The sequence below is a fragment of the Ovis aries genome, chromosome 15 (assembly GCF_016772045.2).
Source record: "Ovis aries strain OAR_USU_Benz2616 breed Rambouillet chromosome 15, ARS-UI_Ramb_v3.0, whole genome shotgun sequence".
Lineage (NCBI taxonomy): Eukaryota > Metazoa > Chordata > Mammalia > Artiodactyla > Bovidae > Ovis > Ovis aries.
The window spans coordinates 80,451,703-80,463,997 of NC_056068.1; the positions used below are offsets into that span (position 1 = coordinate 80,451,703).

General features: G+C 40.5%; 1 pseudogene; it reads right to left on the reverse strand.

Annotated features, from left to right (window-relative positions):
* Positions 1–7,923: 7,923 nt before the first annotated feature.
* LOC121816626 (olfactory receptor 5B12-like) lies at positions 7,924–12,061 on the reverse strand (annotated as a pseudogene).
* Between the last annotated feature and the right edge of the window lie 234 nt (positions 12,062–12,295).

Consider the following 12,295-nt stretch of genomic DNA (forward strand, 5'->3'; position numbering starts at 1 on the left):
GAAAAGACTCTGAGGTTTGGGACAATTGAAGGGAAAAGGAAAAGAGGGCAGCAAAGGATCAGAAGGCTGGATAGCACCACCGATTCAATGGACAACGGACTTGGGCAAACTCCGGGAAGTGGGGAGGGACGGGAGGCCTGGCATGTTGTGGTCTGTGGGGTTGCAGAGTCAGACGCAACTTAGCGACTGAAAAGCAACGGCACGTACACATGAAATCGAGAAAAATGGTGCAGATGAGCGGTACCGTTACTGGGCAGGAATCCAGTCCCAGACACGGAGAGCAGACTTGTGGACACGGGGGAAAGGAGAGGGTGGGATGAGCTGAGAGGGGGCACTGAAGCAGAGACGTCGCCGTGTGTAAGAGAGACAGCCAGGGGAAGATGCTGTACAACACAAGGCGATCAATCCCACCTAAAGGGGTGGGATGCAGTTGGCGGTGGGAGGGAGGGAGGCTCAAGAAGGAGGGGACATATGTATATATTTATGGCTGATAGACTTCCCTGGTGGCTCAGACGATAAAAGCATCTGCCTACAATGCTGGAGACCTGGGTTTGATCCCTGGATTGGGAAGATCCCCTGGAGAAGGAAATGGCAACCCACTCCATTACTCTTGCCTGGAAAATCCCATGGATGGAGGAACCTGGTAGGCTACAGTCCATGGGATCACAAAGAGTCGGACACAACTGAGCGACTTCACTACACCATGACTGATTCGTTCTGTTGTACGGAAGAAACCAATGCAACATTGTAAAGCAATTACCCTTTAATTAAATATTTAAAAATAAAAAAAAATAATTACAATATGGAAATGGAACTAAGAAGGCAGAGCGATTGCCTCGTTCAGCCTCTGCTGGAAATGTGAATGTCAAGCAACGCAGATTTTTCACCACTCTGAACATGTCCCTAAATGATCACAAAAGCTCTGCAAATATTTATTTTAGCATTAAAATAAATTTTAACTATAGGAAAATCTGTAAATAGGAATCTGTGAATCTGAAGACTGACTGCATGTACGTATATTCATTTCATCCTCTCCACAATGCTATGAGGTTCATAGTCATTAGTGATTACCATCACTGATTTTATGGGATAACTTAGGCTCCAAAAGATTGTTTAATTTGATTTACATGAAAAGTAACTGGCAGAGGCAAGCTTTGTGGTTGGATAGACTAGTTCCTAGTTCTCATGATATTAACTGAAATTTGAATTGAAGTGAATTAATTCAACTTATGTCTTTCACTGAATCCACTGGGCCACACTCAGTATTAGCTGTTAGGAAAACTGAAAGAGCTAATATACTGTCTCTGGGTTTGGGACTTCAATGGGGTAACCGAGACATGCATACGCAGCAGAATGACCGCAACAGCAAATACATCCAACCAGCAAGAAGAGCGCAGAAGAAAATGCGCTGAGTGTAAGACCTCAAGACCTGGGAAGAGTGGAGAGCATTCTAAGAGTACCCTACCATTTACTCTCGGGAGACACTGTCCTAACTTAAGTTTTCTGAGCCTCACATTTTTCATCATTAAAAACAAAGATGTACTGTGAATGGGGCCACAGTTAACGTTAATACAATAATGCATGAGAAGCAATAAGCATAAGCCTGATGAGTGTTAGCTCTAATAATATATTAGGATGAAAGCATGGTTTCTATCTTGGTTTGAAAAAAGCAGGATGCAATATTCAAGTCTTCAGGTTGTGGATTATTTTTGAAGTGTGATAGCCTCTCTTCTTAACTAGTCTTTCCTCGTACAGGTGACACAGTGGTAAAGAATCTACCTGCCAATGCAGGAGGCTCAAGAGACATACGTTCAATCCCTGGGTCGGGAAGATTTCCTGGAATAGGAAATGGACTGTAGCCCACCAGGCTGCTCTTTCCTGCCTGGAAAATTCCATGGACACAGGAGCCTGCTGGGCTACAGTCCATGAAATCTCAAAAAGCTGGACACAACTGAGCTATTGAGCACACACACACTATGTCCACTGAGATCTTCTGAGCCCTGCAGCAGGCCTCACTGTGTCTTCCCTACCCGTCATTGGCTGTAGGGGTCATTTGCTGAATTTATTCTTTGAGATCCATATTTTAGCTCGGGGTGAAACAGCCTTCTTCTGCTTCAACTTACTCCCATGGCCGTCACTTATAATCTGCATCACAAAAATCTAGGGTTGAAATTGCATTTGATTAGCTTTCAGATCTGCTTTCAAGGTGATCTTCACATTCTAAATTTTTTCATTTGGACGTGAAGCCTATATCACAGCTTCCGTTTATTAGTAACCATTCTTCTTTAGCATCTTCTCCTTCACAACTTTCACACCCAGAGCATAAAGACAATTGTATTTGTTCACCCTAAACTAATATAAAGAACTTTTTAACATATACTTTGTTCTATAATCTCTAGTAAGAGCTTTTTATATATGCAACTGTGTATATATTTCATTTTATCCTCATGACTTAGGTAGCATAATATTTACACAATGCTTATGATATTTATTAAGGTAATTATGAGTTGACAGGAAAGTTACATTTTTCTACAACTTTATCCTACAGTGTTATAAGGTATGGATTATTATTATCCACATTTTAGTGTTAAGGAAACTGAGGATTTGAGAGGCTAGATTACTTCATAAAATTCCACACCTAATAAAAAATAAATTCAAGAGTCACACCCAGGTGAGAGAGATTTTAAAGCGTATGCCCTTACCCATCACTCTGTTAACTTTTCTGGATGTGCTAGGGGCTTCCCAGGCAGCTCAGTGGTAAAGAATCTGCCTGTAATGCAGGAGACACGGATTCAGTCCCTGGGTTGGGAAAATCCCCTGGAGAAGGAAATGGCAATGCATTCCAATAATCTTGCCTGAGAAATCCCCATGAACAGAGGAACCCTGTGGGGGTTCCGTGGACCCCTGTCCATGGGGTCACGAAAGAGCTGGACATGGCTGAGCATTGAAACAACAATGATGGGCTAATGATGACGTGAGTGACATCAAGGGGGAAAGCGGGCTGAAAACAAGGGCTTTATAATCAGGGTGACCCTCTGCTGGTCTAAAGAAGTATCGTTTCACCCCGTCCTAGTTAACTTCAGTAATAAGCCTAGAGCTAGCAAACAAGACGAAGCCACCAAGTCAGAGCGTGGTCAGTTTCATGCGTGCTGTCTGCTTGCTCTTATCCTCTTTAGGAACACTGCCTGCTGGGCGTTTCCTGAGCATCACAAACTCCCCACTGATGCAGATTTTGATATTTCATAACCAGTGCCTCCTGACAGTTTGAGGAAAATATTGAAAACATCCAATTTCTGTGACAATATCTCATAGTAGACCCAGCCTCCTTATTGTTTTTGCATGGATTTCACTTCTCACTAAAACTATATAGGAAAACATAGAAGCTTACCTTGCTCCTTGACAGAAAAAGAGAAGCAACCAACAGAAACTCAGCCAGGGTGGAATGTATAAGCCCTATAGGAAAAGCTCTCTCGGGTACTGGCAAAAAGATGTTAAGGTCTCTGAAGCACGAATAAGTGGAAGAAAAATCATTTACATGGAACTAGGAAACCTGGGTTCAAGCCCTATATCTGGAATGTATTATTTATGATACCTTGGAAGAGTTATTTACCTCTTTCAAGCTCTGTTTTCCTGTTTATGAAACTAAATAATAAAATTACCTGTCCCACATATCTCACAGAAATCTGTGAGTAGCAAATGAAAAATGATGTACAAAACAATTGGGCAAATGGGTTATCATTTTAGCCTCAATAAGTATAATTCTGATCTTAGAGTGTTTTCTTTGACTGTGGCTGCAGGTTCTAAGCAAATCCTGTTTGGAGAAAAACTGACATGTATGCTTGAAACTATTAACATTCAGGTGAATAAGAAAAGGACCAAAAGGGCTGTGTGCACAGACTGGTCCTCTATGATGTTTAAAGTAGTAACTTTGGAGATTCCAAAGGCTACTGAACGGGAACCTAGAGAAGTCATAGAGACACAGAACAGTCAGGGGAATAGGCCCCTCATGAGAACACCCACAGCTCTTCATCTCCCTTGTTTAGCAGAAAAGCAATTAAACGGTCTGTGGGGAGTGTGAGCGCCTGTTGAGTAAGTGTGCCGATTCATTTGCACTACTTGGCCTTAGAAAAATCATTGTCTGACTGAGGATGCATAATTTACATAAAGTTATAGCCACACTTTTTAATGTATAGCTCTAACAGCTTGTGCAGATGAGTGTGGCCATACAGCCACCACCCCATCATGACACAGAACAGTTCTTTCAACTCACCTAATTTCCCATGCTTCTTGATGCTTAACCCTCTTCTGCCTAGCAACCACGGACCTGTTTGCAGCCCTTACAGTTCTGACTTTGTAAGAATGTCATTAAAAAAATGAATCAAACCATAGTCTGGCTTTTGAGGGTGGCTTCTTTCTCTTAGCGTAATGAACTTGCAATTTATGGATTTGTGTAGTTCTTCAGCAGTCGGTTCCTGTTTATTGCTGAGAGGCAATCTGTGTATTCAGCACAGAGTGTTTATCCATTCTACAGTTGAAAGAAAATTGGGTTGTTTCCAGTTTTTAGCTATTACAAATAAAGTGTCGATAAACATTCACATACAGCCTTTTATGTGAGCATATGCTTATATTTCACTTGGATAGATTCTTAGGAATGAGATTTCTGGGTTATATGATATAGTCAACCTGTCTTCCAAGATGGTATACTATTCTGCTTTCCTGCCAACAATGCATGAGAGTTCTGATTGCTTCGTGTCTTTGGCAGTATTTGATATTTACAAGGTTTTCAGTTACTCTAGTAGGTTTGTAGTGTATCTCTCTCTCTTTTTTAGTTTGCATTTCTCTGACGATTTATTATGTTGAACATCTTTTCATGTGCTTACTTGCCATCCCTATTATCATTTTTTGTGAAGTCTCTGTTAAAATCTTTTGCCCATTTAACTGTGTTTGTTTTATTATGATAGCAATGTGAGAATACTTTATGTATTCCAAAAGGCTAGTCCTTTACTGATAAGGACTCATATGTGATTTGTAAACACTTTCCCCTGGTTTGTAACATGCCTTTTAGAGTTTTTAACAAATATTCCAACTATATCAGTTGAAAATACATGCACTTTCTATTTAAAATTGTCTTGCAAAAATTGTCAAATGTCAACTGTTAATATTGCTATATTTCTCAAATCTCTGTAGAGCTCCAGTAACGTTTAATTGAATGCAGCTATCCTTTGTCCAATACTGCACTACTCAACTATTGTAGTTTAAGGGTGAATCTGGAAAGGAGGAATGTGAGTGCTTCAACTTTGCTGCTCTTTGAAATTATCTTGGTTATTCTAATCTATTTGGTTTTCCATATAAATATTCCAATGTGCTTCCCAAATTTTACAAAAATTCTTTCTTGGATTTGGGAACACAGATATCTTAAAATTATTTACTCTTCCAATCCATGAATGTACTGAATTTCTCCATTTATCATATCTGATTTATTTTTGTTGTTGTTGTTGTTTAATCACTAAGTCATGTCTAACTCTTTTGCAACCCTAGGGACTGTGGCCCACCGCTCTCCTCTGTCCATGGAATTCTCCAGGAAAGAATACTGGAGTGGGTTGCCATTTTCTTTTCCAGGGGATCCTCTTGACCCAGGGATCGAAACTGCGTCTCCTGCATGGGCAGGCAGGTTCTTTACCATTGAGCCACCAGGGAAACCTCAAAATTTTACAGTTTTCAGTACATCTTACACGTATCTTGTAAGCTTTATACTTAAGTACTTGGTGTCATTGGTACTATTGCAAACGGCACTGCTTTAACATCACAATCTGTGCATTACATGTGAAACAGACCACCAGTCCAGGTTCGATGCACGAGACAGGGTGCTCAGGGCTGGTGCACTGGGACAACCCTGAAGGATGGGATGGGGAGGGGGGTGCCAGGGGGATTCAGGAAGCGGAACGCAGGAACACCCATGGCTGATTCATGTCAGTGTATGGCCAAAACCACTACAATATTGTAAAGTAATTAGCTTCCAATTAAAATAAGTATGGGGAGGGAGGTGGGAGGGGGGTTCATGTTTGGGAACACATGTAAGAATTAAAGATTTTAAAATTTAAAAAATAAAAAACTAAAAAAAAAAGTGTATTAGCCTTAAAAAAAATAAAATAAAATAAAATAAGTAAATTAAAAATAAACTAAAATACACGGAAAAAACAAACAAGCAATAAATAAAATTACAATTTCCAATCATTTATTGACATTATATAGAATTATGACGGAGTTTTGAATATTGACCTATCTTCTTGATAACTTGCTAAAATCATTAGTTCTATAGTTTTGTTATTTTCTTTGTGATTTTATAAGCAGAAAGTCATATATTCTCTGAATTGTGGGAATTTAATTTATTCCTTTCCAACCAATGTGTTATTTTTTCTTTTTTTTTCTTGCTTTGCTGTATTAATGTCTATCATGATGGATAGAAGTGGTAGGAGACAAGGGTTCCCTCTCTAACCACTTCAGTATATAGTAACAGAAGTCCAGCCAGACTTTGTACGTGGCCCATGCAGTTGTGGATGCTCTGGACCTTAGCATTTCCATTTGATCATTTCTTATAAGTTTTCATTCCTTTATCAAAATCATCAGCCTGATTGTTATGTTTTTCCAACGTTTCCACCAGAATCTTTAACATATTAATCATATTTATTGGTTGGCCAACATATTTGTTAGGGTTTCTTTATGATGCTACAGAAACACTCAAATGAACTTTTTGGCCAACCCAGTGTTTTGTATGGCCTCTGACAGTTTCAGGATCTCTGTCATCTCAGCTTCTGATGCAGTGATTGCTTTGTCACTCAGGAAGGTATTGCCTCTTTGTGTTTCTTGCAATTTTGTTTTGGAAGCCAAACATTGTGTACGAAGCAATAAAGCTTGTGGTAGATTTTATGCCTGAAGATAGGTCCACTTTTTGTTCTTGTTGTTGTTTGGCTAGAATATTAGTGTAGACAGCTGAGTCAATCTAGTTACAGACAGGTCAAACTGAATTTGGATCTTGTTTCTATAGTTACTGTCAGTGAATCACATATGAAGAGACTTCATATAGCCTGGCCACATTTTAGGATGGAGGCTGGTTTACAAGATATTTCTCAATATCTGTCACCTTCTCAGTTTTAAACCTTTCCTTTGCACTTGAACCTTAGACAGGATCTCCATGATCTTGCCCTGCTCCTAGCAGTAACTGTATTTCCTTAGTGCCCAAAGTTGCTTAGCCCACTTGTCAAAAGCAGAGTCCTTTCACTGTTGTGATATGGCTTTCATCTTACGGAGAAATCTTCTCCTTGGTCTCATAGGTGGGGCCCTTCTCAGTGATCCTGAATTACGCTGGGTAGAGTAGACCTCTAGCAGTTTTATCCCAGGACATAAATAAATAAATCAAATAAATAAACCAAATATATAAAGTATAAAATTCACTAAAGTGTATGAATAGCAGGTTTAAGCTGGCAGAAGAAAACAAAAACAGTGAAACTTAAGATATGTCAGTTGAGAATATACAGTCCTAGGAACAGAGATAAAAAAGAATAAAAAATAAAGTCTCAGAGAACAGTGGGATACTCCAAAAGATCCAACATATTCATAATGTAATTCCCAAAAGGAGAGAGAGAAAGGGACAGGAAATCTTTGAAGAAATAATAGCAAAAGCATGCCAAATCTGAGAAAAAGAATGGACACATATATAAATCAAAATTGTTAATATTTTAAGACTCAAAATATTAATGCCTTTGGACAGTAACAATTCATAGCATTTATATGCAAAGAAGTTATTAATACTATTGTAATTCTTGGTGCTCAAAATTTTTAAATTAAATATTATACTTGTATTTAAGTAAATTAAACTTGCCTTTATGATCCTTTTCTTTCTCTTACATTTCTGTACATTTTCTCTATTTAAAATGTCATATAAACATTATTTTTAGGTATGACTCATATGAAAATTTATTTAGGAAAATAAATGCCAGTGTAAAGACATGCAGTTTTATTAAAAATAGGGATAAACAAAGACTCAATAATTTATACTCAAAACGCTTTGGAAGCACTTTCATAAAGTTTTTTTTTTTTTTTTAAATAGGAACCTATTGCTTTTTCAATGTAAAAAGATTCAACTGAAATACAATTTTTAAAAAGCCAAACATACATATCTTATTTACATTAAGTATTTATACTAAGAATGTGTTCCCAGACACCAAAATAATTGTTTTAAATTCTATTATAATAATAGAACCATCTCAGTTTAGTTCAGTTCAATCGCTCAGTCGTGTCCAACTCTTTGCGACCCCATGAATTGCAGCACGCCAGGCCTCCCTGTCCATCACCAACTCCCGGAGTTCACTCAAACTCATGTCCATTGAGTCGGTGATGCCATCCAGCCATCTCATGCTCTGTCGTCCCCTTCTCCTCCTGCCCCCAATCCCTCCCAGCATCAGAGTCTTTTCCAATGAGTCAACTTTTCACACGAGGTGGCCAAAGTACTGGAGTTTCAGCTTTAGCATCATTCCTTCCAAAGAAATCCCAGGGCTGATCTCCTTCAGAATGGACTGGTTGGATCTCCTTGCAGCCCAAGGGACTCTCAGGAGTCTTCTTCAACACCACAGTTCAAAAGCATCAATTCTTTGGTGCTCAGCTTTCTTCACAGTTCAACTCTCACATCCATACATGACCACTGGAAAACCATAGCCTTGACCAGATGTTGGCAAAGCAATGTCTGCTTTTGAATATACTATCTAGGTTGGTCATAACTTTTCTTCCAAGGAGTAAGCATCTTTTCATTTCATGGCTGCAATCACCATCTGCAGTGATTTTGGAGCCCAAAAAAATAAAGTCTGACACTGTTTCCCCATCTATTTCCCATGAAATGATGGAACCAGATGCCATGATCTTCATTTTCTGAATGTTGAGCTTTAGGCCAACTTTTTCACTCTCCTCTTTCACTTTCATCAAGAGGCTTTTTAGCTCCTCTTCACTTTCTGCCCTAATGGTGATGTCATCTGCGTATCTGAGGTGATTGATATTTCTCCCGGCAATCTTGATTCCAGCCTGTGTTTCTTCCAGTCCAGCGTTTCTCATGATGTACTCTGCATATAAGTTAAATAAGCAGGGTGACAATATACAGCCTTGACGTACTCCTTTTCCTATTTGGAACCAGTCTGTTGTTCCATGTCCAGTTCTAACTGTTGCTTCCTGACCTGCATTCAGATTTCTCAAGAGGCAGGTCAGGAGGTCTGGTATTTCCGTCTCTTTCAGAATTTTCCAGTTTATTGTGATCCACACAGTCAAAGGATTTGGCATAGTCAATAAAGCAGAAATAGATGTTTTTCTGGAACTCTCTTGCTTTTTCGATGATCCAGTGGATGTTGGCTATTTGATCCCTGGTTCCTCTGCCTTTTCTAAAACCAGCTTGAACATCAGGGAGTTCATGGTTCATGTATTGCTGAAGCCTGGCTTGGAGAATTTTGAGCATTAATTCATGTCTTAACTAATTTCTCTTCTGTAGATGTGTGGGTTTCATGAGTTTCTCACGAATGATGTATAGGCATGCATATGCTAATACATACATGTAAATGTATATGTTCATGTGAGAGTGTGAGTGAGTAGGCTTACTAGGAAGAATTTTTAAAATAAAAACCCCATGTTCCTGGTAACCTATTCTTCCTTGTTATCATATTTTTGGAGATTTTAATTTGCAGACTTAATCAACAGCTGGAGAAATTGCCATACAACTTTAGAAATGTGTGGGGTAGACAGGAAAATATTTTCCCCAGATAGTTGGAGGTGGATAAAGTTGAGTTATTGTAGGTGTAATGCAATTAAAATACAGATCCCATAGAAGACTTTGCCTTCCCCACAGCCGTCTTGAAGGCACTCTTGACCTTGATCCTCAGGCCGTAGACCAGTGGGTTCAGCACGGGGATGGCCGTGGCGTGGAACACGGACGCCACTTGGTCTGAGCCCAGGGAGTGGCTGGAGCTGGGCTGTAAGTGCACGAAGATGCCGGTCCCGCGGAAGACGGCGACGGCGGTGAGGGCAGCGCAGGCGGAGAGGCCTCCTGGCGCCCTTGAGAAGAGCGCATCCTCAGAATGGTGACAAATACAAACAGGCAGGAGACGAAGATGACCAGAACAGAAAAGAGGCCGTTGAAACCCACCGCAGAGAAAGGAACCATCTCACTGGCGTAGCTGTCTGAGCACGAGCGAGCCGGCAGGGGAGCAGCGTCTCAGAAGGAGCGCCTGGCCGCGCCGGCCTCGGGAAGGAGGGCCTGAGAAGCCCCGGCGCGGCCGGAGGCGGCCGGGGAGCCGCGGCGCAGGCAGCCGGCGAGCACGCGCGCACGCCCCGGTCGGCGCGGCGGGGGCGCAGGGCAGGGCTTTGCACGCGGCTGCACGGCGGCCACAAGCCATGGCGGCGAGAGGAGACTTCCTGCGGTGATGAAGGCCACGAAGAAGAAGCACTGGGCGGCACACGCCTCGTAGGAAACGGTTTTGTCTCCTGTGAGGAGTCCAGCCATCACTTTGGGAGTGACCGCTGCGGAGGAACCAACGTCCACCAGCGAGAGCTGGCTGAGAGAGAAGTCCATGGGCGTGTGGAGACGAGAGGCCAGCAGGATCGGCTCGGTCACCCCCAGGTTCCCAACCAGGGCGAGGAGGTAGACGAGAGAGAAAGTGGTGAAGAGCAGGCTCTGCACTTCCGGGTCATCGGGTAACCCCGCCAGGACGAACTCAGTCACCTCCGTAGTGTTTCCACGGAGATCAGCTGGGAACTGTGTGGCTGCTCGGTAGCAATGGGAAAATAGAATCAGGATGGTAAGTAGAGGAAAGACTACCGAAATCGGTCAACGTGTTTGCTCCGTGCCTTATTTCAGTATTTCAGTAACTTGTTCCCAGGAGTGGTTAGACTTAAAGCATGGCCATGACAACCAATTGCAATTTTGAATTATTAATAAGCCATAGAATAGTCCAGGTAAAAGGACTGGGAGAAAACACGTCCAGTCTCCTAAGTTCATAGAAAAGTGAATTCAGATAAAAATAAAAGAAAGGATTTAAGCAATATTATCAAATTAGTTGCTAACCAGAGCAGCTCAGACAGCCAAGTCAATGTTTACAAAATAATCACCAATTATTTTTGTATTAAACTACAATAGTTTAATAAAATTAATGTGAAATTGAATTAACTTTACTTCAACTGACATCGTCTTTTTCGTTGCATCAGAGCATCTGAATATGGTCGTGAAAGACAGTAAATAAGACATGTCCTAAAACCACAATGAGTTATCACGTCACACCTGTCAAAACTGCTATCATCAAAAATTCTAAAAAAAACAAATATTGGCTAGGATTTGGGAAAAAGTGAATCTTCATACTCTATTGGTGGGAATATATGGTGGCAGCCATTATGGACAACAGTAGAGAGGTTCCTCAAAAAACTAAAAAAACAATTGCCATATGATCCAACAATCCCACTTCTGAGAATATATCTGAAGAAACAAAATAATTAGAAAAGAAACATGCAGCCAATATTCAGAAGCACTATTTACAATAGTCAAGACATAGAAGCAGCCCAAGTGCCCGTCAAGAGACGAATAGTTAAGAAGATATGGTGCATAGACCTCAGTACGATGGAGTATGACTCAGCAGTAAAGAAGAGTGAAATTCTGCCATCCAGCAACACAGATGGACCTGGATAATGTGCTTAGTGAAATAATACAGAGAAAGACGAATACTATGTGATACCGCTTATATGTGGACTCTAAAAAAATAACACAAATGAATGTATACAACTAAAAACAGCAACAACAGACTCATAGACTGAAAAACTAGCGCTTACCAAAGGGGAAGCAGAGGAGAGAGGAGTATGGGTTAAGAGATGTAAACTACAAGTATGGGATTAGTCGAAAGGACTAATATTATTACATGACTTGAAAGACAGAACAGATTAAAAAAGCTTAATTTTTTCAAAGTTGAGCAAGTTTATACTTAACAGACACTCAAGATATTTTTGTGTTTTTCCTCTTACTCACACAATAAGCATTCATGTTCTAAAAGGATCTATATATTGTCTAGATGTACAATTCCCAATTACATGAAACAGAAGAAATCTTCAAAACATCAAGCCCATCAAACTGAATAAATGAGACCTGTTCCTTTCTCTGAAGAGATTTTTCTGATTACCTCTATCCATGCAAATTTATGCAGACACTAGATTTCATCTAGTAGATTTATAGGTTTATCTTATTCCTGGAACAATTCAACATGCAAGTCCAGCACCT